The sequence below is a fragment of the Tiliqua scincoides genome, chromosome 1 (genome assembly GCF_035046505.1).
Source record: "Tiliqua scincoides isolate rTilSci1 chromosome 1, rTilSci1.hap2, whole genome shotgun sequence".
Lineage (NCBI taxonomy): Eukaryota > Metazoa > Chordata > Lepidosauria > Squamata > Scincidae > Tiliqua > Tiliqua scincoides.
Window position 1 is genome coordinate 227,756,963 of NC_089821.1, and position 18,736 is coordinate 227,775,698.

At 42.6% G+C, this 18,736-nt stretch overlaps 1 protein-coding gene and 1 pseudogene across 1 annotated transcript in view; both read left to right on the forward strand.

Moving 5' to 3' along the window:
- Positions 1–18,736, forward strand: part of DISC1 (DISC1 scaffold protein) — a 186,403-nt gene that overhangs the window by 95,269 nt on the left and 72,398 nt on the right. The gene's annotated exons all lie outside the window — the stretch shown is intronic.
- LOC136637985 (5S ribosomal RNA) lies at positions 15,828–15,944 on the forward strand (annotated as a pseudogene).

The following is an 18,736-nucleotide window of genomic DNA, read 5'->3' on the forward strand; positions in this document are numbered from 1 at the left end:
TTACACCGGGATAAATCTGTTGGCCTTTATTTTTCCACTGTTTGAACTTATTATGTGCTTTCATCGCTGATTTGCACAGCAAGAAACTAACTAAAATGTTCATTCGCCAAACATGTGAGATGTTTATACCATTAAACAGTGCATTATAAGATGTTCAGCGCTTTTTGCAAAGAAGGTTAATAGTGTGGAGCCGCTCGTGGTTGCCCAGTTTATAGACTTATGCCACATTCCAGTGAAAGAACTGGACTGAAAAGAAAAGGGGCTACTCTGTAGTTGGTTATGTAAGATGAGAGTTCTTCTTATGTACCCTGTTCATTGTTAGTTCATAGACAGCGATGGGGGATCTTCTTGGCTAGTAATTCTTCTCTAATAATGAGTTCAACATTACAGCCTTACAGCAGAGTTGTGTACTCAGCAAAATTTCACCACACAACATACTTACAGTATACATGAGCGGGTACACACCTACACAGTACTGTATGCATAGTTCTGCTATAATGTGAAAGGGTTGTGCTTGATTTGTTTAGACTGTACAGTATGTTCAAGCTGCAGACAACTGCCCTGGGCTCATGCACTGGGGAAAAAAAAACCGAGACAAGTATGGCTCATGTGTAGGATGGGGAACACCACAGGTATACGTTTACAGTGAGCAGCTCTGAGGTAAACCTACCCAACAGGTTCCGACAATCTTGATTTGGCATGTCATCTCTGAGTTGGCAGTTCTGAAATTCTGGACAAATCTTTTTCTCTCAATCTTCTTACCCCAAGCCACTCTAAAGATCTTACCAGACTTCTGAGGCCTGGATGTGGCACCTGAATGGCTTTTGTTAAGAGAGCATTCTATCTCCCTCAATCTCAGATATAATTATAGGTAATTAAAGAGCAGTTCCTTAAGTGTCATTCCCAGCTCCTGTGTAGTTCAGGGTGGGGCAAATCAAGGGCAATGTTGGGACAAGGTGAAAGTGCTCTGTAGTTAGCAATAACAAGCATCTAGGATTAGGACTGTTTATAGGAGTCCCAAGCTGACTTTTTAGTATGAGGAAGCTTCATTATCTGGACTCAAATGTATGTGTGACATCAAAACCTTAGTATTATCTGCTGATGTACACGTAACCCACATTTGGAGCTTTTCTTTTTTCTTTTCCGTTTAAATTCACAGAGGATCTTGTATAGTTTAGCATTGTATTGTGGTCAAAATGCTTTAAGAGAATAAAGATGAGTGGCATTGTAATATTACATAGTTATTTTTAAAAGGTTTACCACATTGTTGTGGATATAACCCAAGAGTTATTGGTTTTTGTGTTGATTGATTCTTTCTGGCTCATGTGTGTTGCTGCGTCTGCCCACATTCAGCATCTTTATATTTCCTAGATTTCATTTTATGCTTGATAGGGGCTATTAGATGCTAAATTGGAAAGATTGTACTTCTGATTGCATCTGCCTAAATAAATCATTAAAAGAAAATCACACAACCCATATAACAGATGGGTTTCCATCTGAAGGTAACAGCTTTTACGAGTCCCTTCTTCACTTATGATTTGAGCAAAGCCATGACGTTCCCTCATATTCAGAAGAGCTTATCTGATAAGTGCTTGTGTTTTTAATTGATCAAAGATGTTTCATTGCTTTCATCTGAAGTCATCCAGAAGAAGTGGAGATTCTGTCAGATATTATAGATACAATGCAGTATCTAAATCTGCAGTCTGGCTGTTAAAAAAGGAGAATATAGTGAGTAGGTGTCTAGTTTTTTATAGTTAGTTGCAAAATATGGGGCTGTTTCTTATTACAAACCTGGAGACAATCAAATGTTGTCTTATGGCCCAGTCCTATACAACTTTCCAGTGCGAATGCAGCAGGGCCAATGGGACATGCAACTGCATGCTGTGGTGGTGGGAGGAGGGTAGCCATGGAGGCCTCCTCAAGATAAGGGAAGTTTTGTTCCCTTACCTTGGGGCTGCATTGTGACTGCATCAGTGCTGGAAAGTTGGATAGGATTGGGCCCTTACTCTTTATACAGTATGTGCCTTCTGTATAAAGTTTTTGAGTCCTCCTGAAGATGCATTTGGGTTGTGTCTTCCATAGCCTGATACTACTTTCCTTCAGTTTTACTTCAACACTAAAATGTGTTGGATATCATGATAAACACAGGTGGGCACATGATGTTTGAACATCTTGCCTAAACTAGACTGCTGTCTGTGCATGCAACTAGCCTGCACACTACAGAGACTAACAGGAAGCTGGAGTTCCTCCTGAGTACAGGCTGATTGCCTGCATGTTTGGCTGTTTAAGCAAGATGGTCAAACAAGAACACTGTGCTGCAAGTGCTTCTCCAGAAGGTAATTTAATGGGTGTGCAGGGGGGCATGCTGGGTGCAACATATTTGCAGTCCATGAGTAACTGAAACAACAGATTCGGGATCCACATATACGGGGACCTGCCTGTATATCACAAATTTATGTAGCGGTTAATATCTTTTTTTTTTTTTTTTGCAATGGAGTTCTTTTAAAGTACTTTAAAGCATTTCATACAAATGAAAACACATGGTCTACTGTTCTCCTGACATTAATTGTTGTCATGAACATAAAGACTGGAAGCGATTAGATTTTATCATAATAAAATTTGCCATATGTCTCAAGTCACTTGCAATCATTTTTGTCATAAGGATTGTTAAAAATGTCATCTTGTTTAGAATTTTCACCTAATATAAATATAAAATGTTTCAAGACTGCATCTCTGGATTATTACAGGGTGCTCACATGCGAGGCTACAAAAAGCAAGTTTCATGTTTATTAAATTTATTTAAAACATTTATAAGACAAATATTAAATCACTGTAGATACTTGCCTATAAGGTGAGAAATTTTTCCCAAAAAAATCCAACGTAGACCATTTCCTTGTCTTATCTGTGGGTCACTCAGGGGGTCAGTGGCAGCTCAGGGTGTTATGGCAGCCGGGAGAAGCCAGAGGAGCAGCAGGCATGTGCTCACCCGGTGCAATGTCACATTCTGGCTGGCCATGCTTTACCTCTCCCAACAGCTCCCTCCTGCAAGGAGACGCTTTGCAAGTAGACAATATGTGACTCGGCAGGCAGGCAGGCAGGCAAGCAGGTGCTGGGTCTTCAAGCCTGCCTCTTATAAATTCAGTACTTACAACTGCAAGTTGGGAAAAAATTCCCCTTGCTCCCTTCCTTCCTCCAGGCTGTTTCATTGCACAGAAAGAGGGAATGAAGAGTAAGTACTGCATAAGCACCTTGTTAATTTCTTCAAAAACAGTGGGGCGGCTTAGATTCTTTCCCCCTTTCAATCAGTCTCCAGGGCAAGCTGCAGCTCTTCCTCACAAGTACCTTTTCCTAAGTTTTACTCCTGACTTATCTGAGGGTCATGGAACATTCATGATTTTTGGCTGAGAACCTGCCCTTGCCTTATCTGTGAGATTGCCTTATAGATGAGTGTCTATGATTTGGTCTGTCTGTCTGTCTGTCTAAGTCCAAAACCTGTTTGCTGTCAGCTTAGTTAGCATTCATAATCTGCTTTTCACCTTTGTCAGGTTTTGGTCCCAGTTTTGCCCGGTGTGGATTCAGCCTGGAGTGGGTTGTGGTGTGCTGCTTCTCCCATTTTAAGTACTCATCAGTGGATCTGCTGATCAGTGCTTGGAAATGATTATAGTACAGGCCATCATGAGGGTTCCCAAACCTGTTTTGCCATTTTATATTGGTTCTTTGATAATTAGTGGAATCATGGTTTTGGGAAACAAAACTTTACCCCTTATGGCAGTTGCTGTGCAGCACCCCAACTTCAGGTGTCTTCTGGCATTTTCGGCCTCAGAGACCCCAGAAAGGGAGGAGGGGTTTGTCATGCACCTGTGTTCTTCCTCTCGTCTCTTAGCCCTCTCATTTTGGGAAGTAGAGGCTAAAACTGTATCCTCCTTGAATACTTCCTTGTGACTTGGAATAACCTATCACTGTGAGAAATTGAGGCCCACTGAGAGAAGGAGCAGACCCTGCAGGGGTGAAGTCCCCTGCCAGTAGACCCACTGTATAGCTTCCTTTCTTCTTCCGCTGGCTGCATTGGGGAGGGGGGAAATGACCAAATATAGGATAAATTATCCCCAGTGCAGTCTTGCAGGAGCAATGATAGGCTCTTTATTTTGGGAACAGAAATGTTATCACAGGGTCAGCCTGCAGCTCCAGCAGCTTTTGCTGGTTCAAGCATTATGTCTCAACCCGTAAATCACTGAAATAGACGTGCTGCTTCGTGTCTCCCAAGTTTTAAATATTACTACAGCTTCTGTTGTCATGGTCTGCCACTTTTAATGAACTTTTTTTGCTAAGGAATGGTATCTGGTACCAACCTTAGATGAGAAGATCCATCACTAGAAAGAATTGGTTCTTCATCTATATACAAGTTGTCAGTGTGAGCAGGGTCTGTTGTGATTTTTTTTTGAAAGATACTTTCTCAGGTCCTTTGACTCTGTAAATCACCCAAGAAAAATTCCTTCCTTATTTCTTTTCTGCTTTACTTCTAGTCTTAAGATAGTGCCCTTTGAGAATGTTTCTAGCAGTCATAGGGCCCAATCCTATCCAACTTTCCAGGGCCGGTGCAGTGGTGCCAATGGGGCGTGCGCTGCACTCTTTGCTGGGGTGGCAGTCACAGACGCCTGCTCATTTTCATTTTCAAAGAAGATTAGAGAGATCTGGTTCATTTTCAAAGAAGATTAGAGAGATTTAGAAATTTATTATATAACCATAGGTCATTACAATATTGAAAGCACTTATAGCAATGTATACATATAAAAACACACAATAGCATCACAGCCTACGAAACATGGCAAATGAACAAGGGGTTTAATACTAAACATAGATCAAAAAATTTAAGACTGCAAAAATTTGGCTCTTATTTTCTTTGCCACAAGGCCAAAAATAGCCACTTTATGAGTGACATCAGGGTCAGAATCAGCAAGAAGCCAGGAGATCAAGGCTGAAGTAGATCTCTCCTGAAACAAAGCAATGATATTAGACAGATATTTGGCTCTGGGAAGCTCATATAGAGGACATTTTAATAAGTAATGAAAAATATCCTCTATTTCACCAGAATTACAAATACACGTCCTAAGATGATAAGGAATATTTTTATATCTGCCTTCAAGAACCATCGTCTGCGTACACTGAAAACGCAGAGCAGTAAAAGCTTTGCGCAGTGGTGGAACTGTAAGGTAGGTTAAGTAATTTTCTAAAACAAAAGATAGCTTGTACAGTGGAAGCCAGGATGAAAAAGGTGAACTGGAGATGTCACACAAGTCACGTCGCATATGGTAAAGACGGATTTTGTCTTTTACCATGGCCTTAACTTCCTTAGATATATAGGAGGGCATAGCATCCGTGACTATTTCGTATTTCTCCATGATCTGTTTTACTAAAATTGCCCAAGAGAACCGAGCAGGGTTAATAAGTTGTTCTCTAAAACAGATCTTAGGGAGACGAGAATCATCCATTGCAACTAATTTACACCAGTACAAAGCTAACGCAGAATGGCAATGAGCTTCTATTGAGATTAGACCCACTTCCGCTCTAAGGAGAGGGGATAGAGTTTGCCGAGGGACGCTTAATAATGAACATATAAAAGCATTTTGGGCTGATTCTAGTGTACATTTTCAAAGAAGAAAAACTTCATATTAATTTTATCTTTTCTGCACATTGCAGAGAGATGGGCTTTACTGAACTGCAAGAAATTTGCTTTTTGTTGTCCCTTGTGTAGGATGGTTTATAATGATAACCCTTTAAAACAGGACCACTTTGCCACATCTGACATAGTAAGCACAATATGATTTAAATTGTTCAGTACAGCAGAGAGACAAGAAAGGAATCCACCCATCAAAGACCCATGTGCAAAGATGGTGCACATTCATAGTGCACCATCTAAAAATACCCCTTTAAAAGTGGCACAAAACTTGCTTTTATTTCTAAATGCATGTTTGTTTTATGTGCATTTTTTCCCTGTGCATTCAGTATGATCATGGTAGTAATCCAATACTACCAAATTTCATACTCATCAGTGCAAACACGATGCCTACTATTTGCCCTGAGTTTAAGCTCCAGTTGCTGACCTGGGCTTGTTACTGCCTGGGGCACAGGACTGCAAAATACTATCTCCTACCCAAAAATGGCACTTCTGGTTTTTGTGGAAGTGCTCTTTTTTGTTTTGTTTTAATATTTCGAAGACCTCAGTAGGTCTACTGGAAGCTGGGGAGGCCGTGGGCAGCCTCTTTAGCCCTTAAAAAGCTTTCTGTGGCCTTGAAAACAGGCCCATTTCAGGTCTGAAAAAAGAAAAAAATGGCACCAGGAAAGAGTTGTGGTGCTGTCCCCTCAAGATGCCACCTGGGGCTTTTGCTCCCCCTGGCCCCTCCCAGGTACGCCATTATTAAGTTCTCTATACTGACTCTGCAAACCCAAGTTAATAAGCTTGTTGTCTATATGGGTGGGTGATTTTGCAACAAACCGCCATGTTTTGTTGGTGCGCCCATAACTTGTGTCTGTGATCACATAGGCAAATGTCATTGGCTGATCCCCAAAATATTGGAATAAGAAAAAATTTCACACCAGACCGAGGGAGTTCTGTATCAAGGTTAACAGAACTGTACACATTTGTACCCTGCCAGTGAAATTGCTTTTTTGCGTGAATGAAAATGTGACCGTTTTCTGGGATATGAAATTTCATCTTTGCTCTGACTGGAAAGATGATGAAACATCAGCTGGAGGCATGAAAGTCGAGGCCAAAAGAAACCCTTGGGAGACTTTCCTGTATGAGTATAATACAAGATGTCATTCATTTTATGAAAAATGGTATTTGGTTTCATTGCTGCTGATTGCTTCACAGTAAGGAGCTGTGCCTTTCTTCACGTTTACGGAATATGTTCCACGTGTGTTTATTCACTGAAAGTTTTAAATATTAAGAAATATTTGGAAAAGGTTTAAATAATTCTATGTATTGAAAACCATAACATTTTATTTTCAGGGTCCAAAGTTATTTGCAGTTCTTCTCAAATATCCTCATAACAACCATGAGGTATCGGGAGGTGCTTGACAGACATTGATTTATTTGTGTCTGATCTGTCAGACTCTGACAGGTCTCTGCTGTTGAAGAGCCAAACCCCTGCAGTGGCAAATGAAGTGCTTATCTTCAGGTTCTGTGCTGGTAGTACTGTGGTGGCTGGAGCAGCTGCCATCTGGAAAGCACCCTTAGAGTTGTCTTCTGTTGATTGCTATTTCCAAAGAACTGTCTTCTCCTCCCCCACCCTTTCAAATTCCTTCCACACTTGCAGTTTGTATTTCCATTATTGGAGTTTGGTTCCTCCCTATTCCTACATAACCCAGCTTCTTTTTGTACCTTAAGATGTAAGAAACGCTTCAGGCGAACATAATTCATACCGAAGAAGCATAGATTATTGCGCCGACTTGCACAAGACACTGTTTCACACCTCATCCGTGTTTCTTCCTCTTTGTCGTTCCAACTCTGTAACTTTTCAAGGTACCGCTTCTGAATCTTCGCTAACATAACTGTGATTTAGAGTGCAAGTGTAGCCATGTCTACTCAGAAGTAAATCCCATTTTTTTCAGTGGGGCTTACTCACAGGAAAGGGTGTGTAGGATTTCAGTCTTAAACATTTCTGTCTACCTCTGTAGTGTTTGCAGAGTTTTCCTTTAGGGACTGCAGTGGGACTTGAGTGTGTTTAAATTCCGATGAATTGCACTTGTTTTTTACCCAGTGCTGCAAGCTTGATCCTGTCCCTGGAATTCAATTAGCGTTAACTGGGGACAGGATTGCAGCCTAAGGCTACCTGGATGCATTTTATTAGCAACTACTTTCTCTGTACAGTACAGAATATCTCTTAATTAGAATGCCTGTTGTAATTTATAGCCTTGAATGGAATTCTGAGAAAACCTACCCATTTTTGGAAGCCTTTACAGTTGTTTGTCTGGAAAATTTGGAGTTGATCTTTCATGACTGGTTTAGCTTACTTTATTTTTTTACTTGTAAACTTGTGGCTTTTTGTGTAGCATGCAGTTTTAATTTTCAAAAACATATTTTAATTAAATGCTCTCTCAACATGTAGGGCAGCCTAAGATCCTGGATAGTTTAAATATACTACATATTTAGAGCCCAAACCTGTGGTCTGCAGCACGGCTCTGTGCCCTGGACCACAGTTGCAAACATGCCGTAAGGCACGTTTGCGAGGCTTACTGCCGGGCTCCCGCCGGAGCTAGCCCAGTGCCAGCTGGAGCTGGGCTAGCATGCAGCGGTCACCCAGGTTCTGCGGCTTGGCGGTCTCCCGGACTGCCGGGAGGCGGAGGCATGGCAGGGGGCGGGGGGAGGCGTGGCAGGGGCGGGGGAGGCGTGGCAGGGGGCGGGGAGGCGTGCCAGTGGGCAGGTGCGAGGCGTGTCAGGGGGAGGGAAAGAGGCGGAACTGCGGAGCTGAGCTCCGCAGGATCCAGGGCGCTCATTCAGGGCTGCGCGCCCTACACAAGCGCCTTTACTTTAGCACCAACCTTTTGGTTGGCACTAAAGAGAGTAGCCCCATTGTGGGGCTGCTTCCCTTACTCGGGGGAAGGGGGCGAATGTCCCCTTCTCCCGAGGAGCCTCCCGTGGTAGTGCGGGAGGCGCAGAATTTGGCAGGAGCCCTCCTTGGAGCCGCCAAGCTTGGGCGCTGCGGGCAGCTCAGGATTGGGCTATCGGTTAGTTGCAGTAGTGCTTGAATACTGCAGTTGATAAACACTCCTTTGCAGTACTTTTTCATGTTGGTGTATGTATATGTGCGCGTGGGTGGATGGTGAGAGAAAGCCACACTTTCTTTTGTAGTTGGAGTTATTGTGTTTGAATCATTGCTCTCAGGTTACATCTGGAGCACAGCAAATTGGAGATTTGGATCCACATCTAATCTGCTCTGCAGCGCACCTGATCCTCAACATCTGCATACCTAATTTTTATTCTTGCTCTGCAGATGAAAATTGTTGTGGGGTATGGCGTTGGGAAGAGTGGGAACCACTTTTACCATGGAGTCAGTACTGGTTTCCTGGTGCTGAGTGCTTCCATCTTAAAGATTTGATATCCTTTCTTGTTTTTTATCTGCTTCCTTCCAAACAGGAGAGTGAGAGATCTCTGGGAACTTAAAAAAACAACAAAGTTCTACAGGGATCAGTAGGGCTTACTTCCATGGAAGTGTGCATGAGGGTGTGAGCTTGGTGATGGTTGCATCTGTGTAAAATAGCTGTGCTGTAATGGGGTATAGCTTTTACCATCAACATCCTCCTTCCTAATATGATAGTCTCCAGTGTTGGAGGAGGATTGTTTGTTTGAGAGGGATGGGACCTAGAATGGGAAGGTATTTCAAGAACGCATATGATATCGAACCTTTGATTATACATTACCACTGAACTGTTGATAACGATTAACAGTTGTGCTGGCCTGTGATTTGAATACACAAAGCACTTTTACTGCATTTTGTCCATGTCCAGTACTGGTGCCAAGGTTGGAGGGGGCCCACTTGCTCCCCAGCAGTCTTGCAGAACACCTTGTGGTGTTCTGGCAGTGCTGAGTGACATCTCTCTGTTTCTCTGACCGGGGTGGGGAAATGGAAAGAAATTATATTTGTATAATTACTCTTGATGGGAGAGTCTCTGATTTGGGAAAGGGGAGGAGAAAGCAGAAGTCACCTCTCTCGTACTGGGCAGTCTTTTGAGTTGGGGAGAGGAGCAACAGGATGATATTCTTTCCTTAGTGTTCTAGAAGTGCTGAGGGATGGGCACCCAAGCAGCCTCTGCTCCTTCACAAATGAGCTTCATCAGAGACCCCTGAATCACAGCAACATCACACGAGGAAACCCTATTGCAGATGTTGAGGATGGAACAAGGCCGCCTTTATCACTGCTGCCTGCATTTGGGGCTTTTCAGGGTTGACTGGTTGGGCTCTTTGGAGTCTGTGGGCCCTTCCCAGTGTCTGTCCTGACTGACCTCTGATGCTGCCTTGTCCCTTTACATCTTGACCAGTGCACAGGAAGAAACAAATTGACTTCATGAAAAGGGAGAAGCCTCTAACCTTTAGGGAGTGCTGCGTTTTTTTGGGTAAACTGTAGAGAGTATCAACCAAGTTAAATTAGAATAATAGCCTTATCCTTTCCATTTGATTTTGGTGGTTTTTTTTCCTTGTTGTTAATAGTATTTTCAAAAAGCGCAGTTGCTGTAAGTAGAAACCTGTATTCTCTGGAAATAGTTCAGGAAATTGTGCTAGTTTCAGTTTCATAAGAAAAATACCTGCTTTTAGAAGAAATCCCATTTTTCATCCAGTTCAGTGAAGTATTCAGTGGGGGTTGCTCCAATAGGTATTGTTAAGGAGTTTTTATAGAAACAGACAAAAATAACTTTCTAGTCGGTGATAGAGTGTCTGTCCAAGAATAACTTTGCCAAGGCAAGATTTTACAGAGGCAAATCTGATCCAGCTCTCTGCTAGTAAAAATTGACTGGTCTAAGGTGGGATTAATTTAAATAACATTAAAACGCTACTTTGCTGCTCAAGGTATCAGTATACCAAAGTAATACTCTTAGCATTGCTCTGCTTATGCTGCATTACTTAAGGGTAAGATGACTCTTTCACTGTAAACTTTGGAGAGGTGTGCTTTAAAACAACTCATGTGCAACCTCTGTTTGACCATCTTGTTTGCAGATCAGATAGTGTAGTTCATGTTGGTGGCTAGATGTTGGATTTCTAGGGCTACAGTATTTTCTGTCACTCTCTGTTTACTGTACTTTGCTTATTTTGTGAGAGGGCATTAGCCAATGTTCTGCAAAGCTCCACTGGGCCCACACAACTCCATGGGTGCATAATTTGCCCAAGTATATTCTTTATATAATAAAATGGAAGCTCTTGCTTGTACTGAGTGTGGTATACTTGGAGGACTGCCACAGGTGTTCTGTATAGGTGGTTAGGGTGTGTGCGTTTTAATACATTTTTCTACCCTGGGGCTTTAGGACAAAGAAAATATTTTTAACAAAGAAAATATGTGCATTGTGATGTTGATGAAATGACATTTAGCAAAGAGGACCAAGTTGGGAATATGTTTTACCTTTGGCATAAATATTCTGGAAATAATGCATTAAATGCAATCTGACAATGGAAGTTTTTTTTCTTCTTTTTAAAATATGAAGGCACTCACAGATCAGTTTTCAATCTAGCACAGCATGGACTGTAACACACATGAAATTCTTTGTCATCAGAGTAAAATATATTGAGCTTTGCATTTTTAAAAATTAGTCAGTTTTGAACTGTACTGCCTTCCAATCACCATAACCTTCATGGGCTCTATAAACACTTTTCCAGACCTTGCTGGAAGGTGGTAATGAATCTGTAATTAAATAATTTCAGTGGAGAAAAGAGGAATGTCACTGGCAGCCTTCTTGCACCAGAGGTCGCTGTTGTAGCACAACAGATGAAGACTAAAAATTCTTTGCAGATTACAATCCTGCTCATCCCATGAAACTTCAAAAGAAGTAACTCATTTATCAAGTCCACATAACCAGTCTTCATTCCTGCAACTTGTGTGTGTGTGTGTGTGTGTGTGTGTGTGAGAGAGAGAGAGAGAGAGAGAGAGAGAGGAATATCAGATACACCTTCACAGTTCTGCTTTGCTATGAAGACCGCTTATTTCTTTGAAGGCCTGCATTCCGAACAGTGATCTTTCGTTTCAAATTATGGTGTGTTTTAGTGTTGATTATTGCTTAATGCCTCCTTTACTGCAGTCCTCAATATGATTGCCAGCTTCACAATAGATAAGAATTAAGAATAGTAATAGATGATCGTGTATTTAAGTTGTTAATTTTTCATTGCCTATTCATACGCTATCCATCTACAATCCCATGGGTAGACCTGTTGGAATTTTGAAATGACTGCCCTTAAATGAGGATGTTCTGTTTGGTGACATTTTAGAAACCATTGGCATGTAGAAAATCTGTGATTGTGTAGAGAAGTTTCCTATAGTTCAAATACTTAATTCATAGTCCTTGCTGGTCTCCTCAGTGGTCTGCCACTGAATCCACAGAGAAACACTACCACATTTGTCCAGATCAGAAACCACAAGCAGATTGCAGCCCAACCTTGCATCAGTGTTGCCACCACCTATTTTTCATTGTTGTCATTGTTTCACTTTTATTAAATTAAGAAAGGGGAGAGTGAAAAAAAAATCTTAGAATGGTGTGGGAAGGGGGAGGTGGCAATGTTGTGTACCTTTTAGAAGTGGCTTAAGAAAGGTTTAGTGCATGTAACATTTTCCATCCTGTCTGATGAGACTCACGTGCCAAAATGTCACCATCTATACAACGCACAGCCAATCTTAACTAGCAATGGTGTAGCCAGGCCACATGACTTGCACTGTATCCAGTGCAAGTCAGGAGGTGGCTGGAGGTTTCCTCAGGGTAAGGGAATACTTTCGCTCTTACCCCAGCCTGTCCTATGTGGCCTAGTTGGATCTCCACCAGCTGAATAGCTGGTGGAAGTCCCAGTGGCCCTGTGTAAGGCTACTTGGGTCAGGAGGAAGGATAGGGTGCAGTGGAGGAGGCCTCCTCTGATCTTGTCTCCCTCCCAGGCCTAATCCAACCCCATTCTGCCCTCACCCATCCAGAAATGCCCTTTCCCCGCTGCTGAAACGCCCTCCTGTCACCCTCTCTCAGCTCCTGCACTGGTTGGCTCAAAACTCACCTCTGCTGGCTGCCAGAGGCTCGGATCCAGTGCTGGTGGGCTGGCACAGGCTGTCCCACCAGTGCTGCTTGCCTGTGAGTCACCATTTAACACTTTACAGCACTTTTGCAATGGCTCGTGCTGGCGCTTTGGCAAGATAGGATTGGGCAGTCAGTTAAAGAAGCTGTGCTCTCCTTTGCCTCTAGTCACCTGAGAAAGACAGAGAGAAAAGGAGGATCAGGAAAAGCAGGGCACATATACAAGAAACATTAGAATGTGTCCCTTGTTGCAGACTGTTCAGTGCAATTCCCCAAACTGAAGGACTAGTGTAGCATCATCTGCAGTTTGGTATGTGCGTGTCTTATTAAGAAAAGAGATACATTGGAAAGAGGCATTCCTGGAAGGGGGGGGGGCAAAACAGTAAGTGTCTTCAGGCGCCTAGCTGCCCATGTAAAGCAGCCCCTCCCCCCTCTGCTTGTGAGCCATTTGGGAAGGCAAGAGCAAAGCAGAGGGGATGCCTCCACTTCGCTTTCATAGCCGTGACTGGTTCGGAAGGGGCTGCTTTACATGGGCATCTGGGCATCTGAAGACACTTACTGTCCCCCCCCTCCCCTGGAACACCTCTGACATTGGATGAATGAGAGAAGAATGGTTGTGAAGAGAATACATATCCCATTTAATGAGAGTTGGGGAGAATGCACTTTTATCTGATTGTGCAGCGCCATAGTGCCACTTGAAATGCCAGCTTCAAGCTTGTTTCATGTTACCCATTTTTACACTCATGTATTAATGAGCAGTTTAGTTTTATTAGCTGTTAAATTAATTTTAATAAATTGTCCTTAATGCTAAAGTAAATAAACTTCTGTTAAAGAGATCTTTTAAAGCCTTTACTTTGCCTGTATCATGTAGCACAGTGGTACTCAAACTTTACCGGCCAGTGGCTCCCTTGACCCCCGTGGCTGTTGGCCATCTCCCCATCATGTTCCTGAGGGCTGGAAGTGTCATCATTAAACAGGAAGTGGCCAGAAATATTAACTATATTAAATATTAAATATTAAATATATATATTAACTATATTAATATTAATTATATTAATCATATCATTAATTAAATGCAGATCGTAAAAATATATTATTAATACACAGCAATATACATGCTTTATAAATGATCAGCTGCTGCTCACTGTTGGAGACAGGATGCTGGAGTAGGTAGATTTTGTCTGGTCCAGGAGGACTCATTTTTTTAAACTTTGTAAGCATACTAGTAGAATTGTTTTATCAAATGAACTTTGTGAACCACCAGTCTGACAAACATTACACACACCCCGCCCCATGGACCCCAATCCAACTAGTCATTTCTCCCATTCTCCTTGGATAGGATTGAACCCTTTATTAATTTAATGAAATTAAACTTTTCCAGCAGCTGGTGGGGAAAACAAAGATAGACCATGAAAATATATCAGAGCTGATAAGGGTTTGGTTAGGAAGCTGATTTATCTCCTATAGTAGGAGATGCACAGCTCAAGCCTATGCATGTCTACTCAGAAGTAAGTCCCATTAGAGTCAATGGGGCTTACTCCCAGGAAAGTGTGGATGGGATTGGGCTGGCAATCACTTCATCAATGTATTCCCTTCAAATAGCAAGAGTCATCACTTTAAAAATACAGCCTTTCCTCTTCAGTCAAACAACAAGATTAATAAATCACTTTAAAAACAGTTCCCTTCTTCTGCTCCTAGCCAAGTAAAGTGTGTGCTTGTATCCCTCCCCCCCCTTTGCCAACTGCATGGAAGCAACTTTAAGACCCCTGGTGACTGGTAATATGGGAAGTGTTTTATCTGGGGAGGGGGAGGAAAGTGGAAAGGTTTGGAGATTGAAAGGGGGAGTGGAAGGGGGTTGAAAAGAGAGATTTCACTTTGATGAGAAGCGATCCCAGGCTGGGAACTAGGAATCAACCAGACAGGGATCAGCGAGGGTTAAGGACTGCAAGCTGAGCATGCCCGGAAGAGGGCGGGGCGGCAGCAGCCACTCTCGCAGCTGAGCAACTCCCTTTCTTCTGCTTTAAAAAAAGCGCAGAAGGTGGGCGGAAGATGGGCTCGTATTCTGCCCAGGGGTGTGACTGTATCGCTGCAAGAGGACATCCCGCACCTCCCCTTTGAGTTCCTGGCACCGCCCTAAAGAGCTGCGCCTCACAGTTTGAATAACACTGATGTAGCATATAATATGATGCACTATATAAAGTGAACAAACAGTGAAATGTCCACTTCATAAGTTCTATTGAAATTTATTCCTGCCCCTGGCAGTGTGGATGGTGGTGTGAGAGTCTTGGAGAATAACTTTAGTAGTCATTCATCTTTGAATGGCATTGGCTAGGGTCAACCAGTGAATGGGTCATGACTGTTAATTTTTGCCCGGCCCACAGGTATACACATTTGGTTCCTGTTGGGTATATGCAACGTTGGGCAGAAATGGCTTAAGTCAGGGTCATGGAGCTACATTATCAAAGCAAACACGTGCTGATATGTTATTTTGAATCTTTTGATTCTCACTTCCCAGATTATTCACTGCCATCCTGTCAGGAGTGGTTGGTGTGGATCTGCTCCCCGCAGATCCCCTGCCCTTGCTAGATCATACTCCTCCTTGAAAATTTCCCCTTCTTTTATTGGGTTGTGCACATGTTAGCCCTGGCGCTACTGCATCAGTGCCTGCCCATCTGTTTAAGGAAGGAGTTGGCTGACCAGAAGATGGGAGTGAAGCACAGTGATCCTGGATTGCCCCCATCCCCAACTCCTGATGCCTTTAACTTGTTCTTGCATTGAAATAGACAGGCAGAGCTGGGCAGACAAAGAGCTAGTTGCTCAATGGAAGAGTGCATGTTTTGCGCACAAAAAGTTCAAGATACAGTCTTCAGCACTTCTAATTCAAAGGATCTCAGAGCTAAGAAAGATGTCTCTCTGCAGTTTTGAAGTGCCAATCACAGCAGGTTGTCCTGGGCTAAATGGAGCACCGAATTGATTCAGTCTATGGCAGCTTCATGTTCTTATGTGATTTTTTTTCATCATCTCCAAACATGTACCCACACAGCCACCCATCCTGCTTATTTCACTTAATATCCAGCAACTGTTACCCTGCACATACCTGATCTCATCTGATCTTGGAAGCTAAGCAGGGTCAGGCCTGGTTAGTACTTGGATGGGAGACCACCTGGGAATACCGGGTGCTGTAGGCTTATACCATAGTCTTTCGAGACTGAAGGTTGTCAACCATCCAGCTTAAAGAAGAGTTCTGGAGAACTTCCACCCTTGTCCAGTACTTTGTAATATATTGCTTGGTTCTAATTAGACTTCTGTCTTTCCAATGTAGCCCCCGGAGAAGCGGACTGACAGAGTCAAACCGCCTAGCTCCAGTGACCACACGAGTTGCCGCATTCTGCACTAATTGCAGTTTCCGAACCGTCTTCAGGGGCAGCCCCACATAGAGCGCGTTACAATAATCTAACCTCGATGTCACCGTGGCATGGATCACCGTGGCCAGGTCTGCACGATCCAAGTACGGCCGCAGCTGGCGCACCAGCCAAAGTGATACTGGCGCACCAGTGATACTGTCCACAAATCCTGCCAACTGCATCCTGAACAGTTTCTCCAGATAAACATAATTGAAAACAAATTATTTAAATGCTTCCATTTGACATGTCAGTCTTTAAAGGAAGGAGCATTATCCTGGAATGAATTTGCATTCCTTTTTTTTTGTCTATGCTACATGCCTATTTTTTTAACCTGAGACAGTTGTAGCATTTACACATGTAGCTCAAAGTTTCAGCAAACTGATTTATGCGCTCTTCTAATCAATGGACCGATGACATGAAATATGTCTTGAGTGAAAACATTATTGTCCCAAAGAATCAATACAACTGTCTTGGACAATAATTTGTTTCAAAACTTATTTCGCACAATATGTTGGGTTATATATCTGTTGGTCCCCCTAGTATGACTCCTCATTTTGCTTCCTGGTAATGAAAAAAGTGTCTTATTAAGTCTGCGTTGTGCAGTTATTCTTTTCCATTTGTCCCAAAGTGCTTTCATATATTTCCAAATCCACTGTATTGATTTTACTGAATCAGTGCTCTGCAAATGTCAGTCATTGATCCAGTGTTTTGTATTATAGTCCCTTCTTGCAAGTCAAGGTCACTCTGATTCTTATCTTATTTCTTTGTCTACTTTGACTTATAAGAGAACTCTTTCTGCAGCAGGGAGAGAATGAAGTATAGGAATCTGCTGCTGTTGAGATGAATAATCCATCACAACTGCAAGGATGAAATATACATTTTTTAAGGTTATTTTAAAGTGCTTTTCTTTGTTTGGCTTTTTTTTTTTTTTTTGCAAGCCTTTCATGCAAGCCTACAATTATGTTTCCTAATATTTCTATGAGAAAACTATATACATTTTTTAAACCTCTGGAAATATTGGGGAAAAAATTCTCTCTCTCTATCCTTTCCTCCTTCAACACTTGGAACAGGACTATGCCATTGATTCGTAGTTATATGCAGGGTGGAGGGAACGGAACTCAAAGCGGAAGACACTGATGGAATTCATTACCAGATGTTATGGTGATGGGCAATAGGTTAAATGGCTTTTTAAAAGGATTAGTCAAATCATGAAGGCTAGATCTCTGGATATACAGCACTGCCCTGACTGCCAAATGCTAAAGCAAGCAAGAACAAATGTTGGGGTGGATCAAGCCCTGCTTCTAAGCTTCCCATGAACAGTGGGAAGTACTGTAGTATTACCTTGCTTTCCAACCATTAGGTAATACTACCCCGATTTGGTTTGTTTTTTCTCTTTACCTAAGGCTGCAATCCTAACCACGCTTCCCTGAAAGTAAGCCCTATTGAACAAAATAGGACTTAGTTCTGAGTAGACCTGGTTAGGATTATGCCCTCAGTTTGCTACCTAAAATTAAACTGCAGTTTTTGCCAATCTTAAAGATTACCATGTTTCTCTTTTACTTCTACTCTCTGCCTTGCAAGGGGTCTGTGTGTTCCAAGTTGTGCTGCTGTCCAATCTAAATGCTATATTTTATATTTTTAGCATATAAGGGAATGGCCATTCAACAGCCTTCTGTCACACAACCAAAAAAGATGAATGAAATAGGCGTAATGGTTAGAGCAGGGATGCCCGAACCCCAGCCCTGGGGCCACTTGCGGCCCTTGAGGCCTCTCAATGCAGCCCTCAGGGAGCCCCCAGTCTCCAATGAGCCTCTGGCCCTCCAGAGATTTGTTGGAGCCCGCACTGGCCCTACGCAACTGCTCTCAGTGTGAGGGCGACTGTTCAACCTCTCATGTGAGCTGTGGGATGAGGGCTCTTTCCACTGCTTGTTGTGTCACGTCTGTGATGCAGCAGCAGCAGCAAAGGAAAGGCCAGCCTTGCTTTGTGCAAGGCCTTTTATAGGCCTTGAGCTATTTCAAGTCCTTCATTCATTCATATAAGTTCATTTTAATATATTCATTTATGTAAACTTATGTAAATTTATTCAAATTTAAATGTAAATTAATTCTTCCCCCCCTCCCCCCACAGTGTTGGAGAGTGTTGGAACCCAACTGGCAGGTTCAAATCATCATTCAGTGATGAAGTCCACTTGGTGACCTTAGGCCAGTCACTATTTCTGAGCCTAGCCTACCTCACAGTGCTGTTGTGAGAATAAAATGAGGGGAAAGGAGAACAGGAAACATGTATGAGGTTGGAGGAAGGACAGGCTGTAAGTGTAATAAAATAAATAAAACATCTTGCACTCCTTGTTATTGTATTGTATTGGCAACCTTCAGTCTCGAAAGACTATGGTATCGCGCTCTGAAAGGTGGTTTTGAGAACAAAACGGTTAGTATTATAATGCCGTTGTACAAATCGATGGTAAGGCCACACCTGGAGTATTGTGTCCAGTTCTGGTCGCCGCATCTCAAAAAAGACATAGTGGAAATGGAAAAGGTGCAAAAGAGAGTGACTAAGATGATTACGGGGCTGGGGC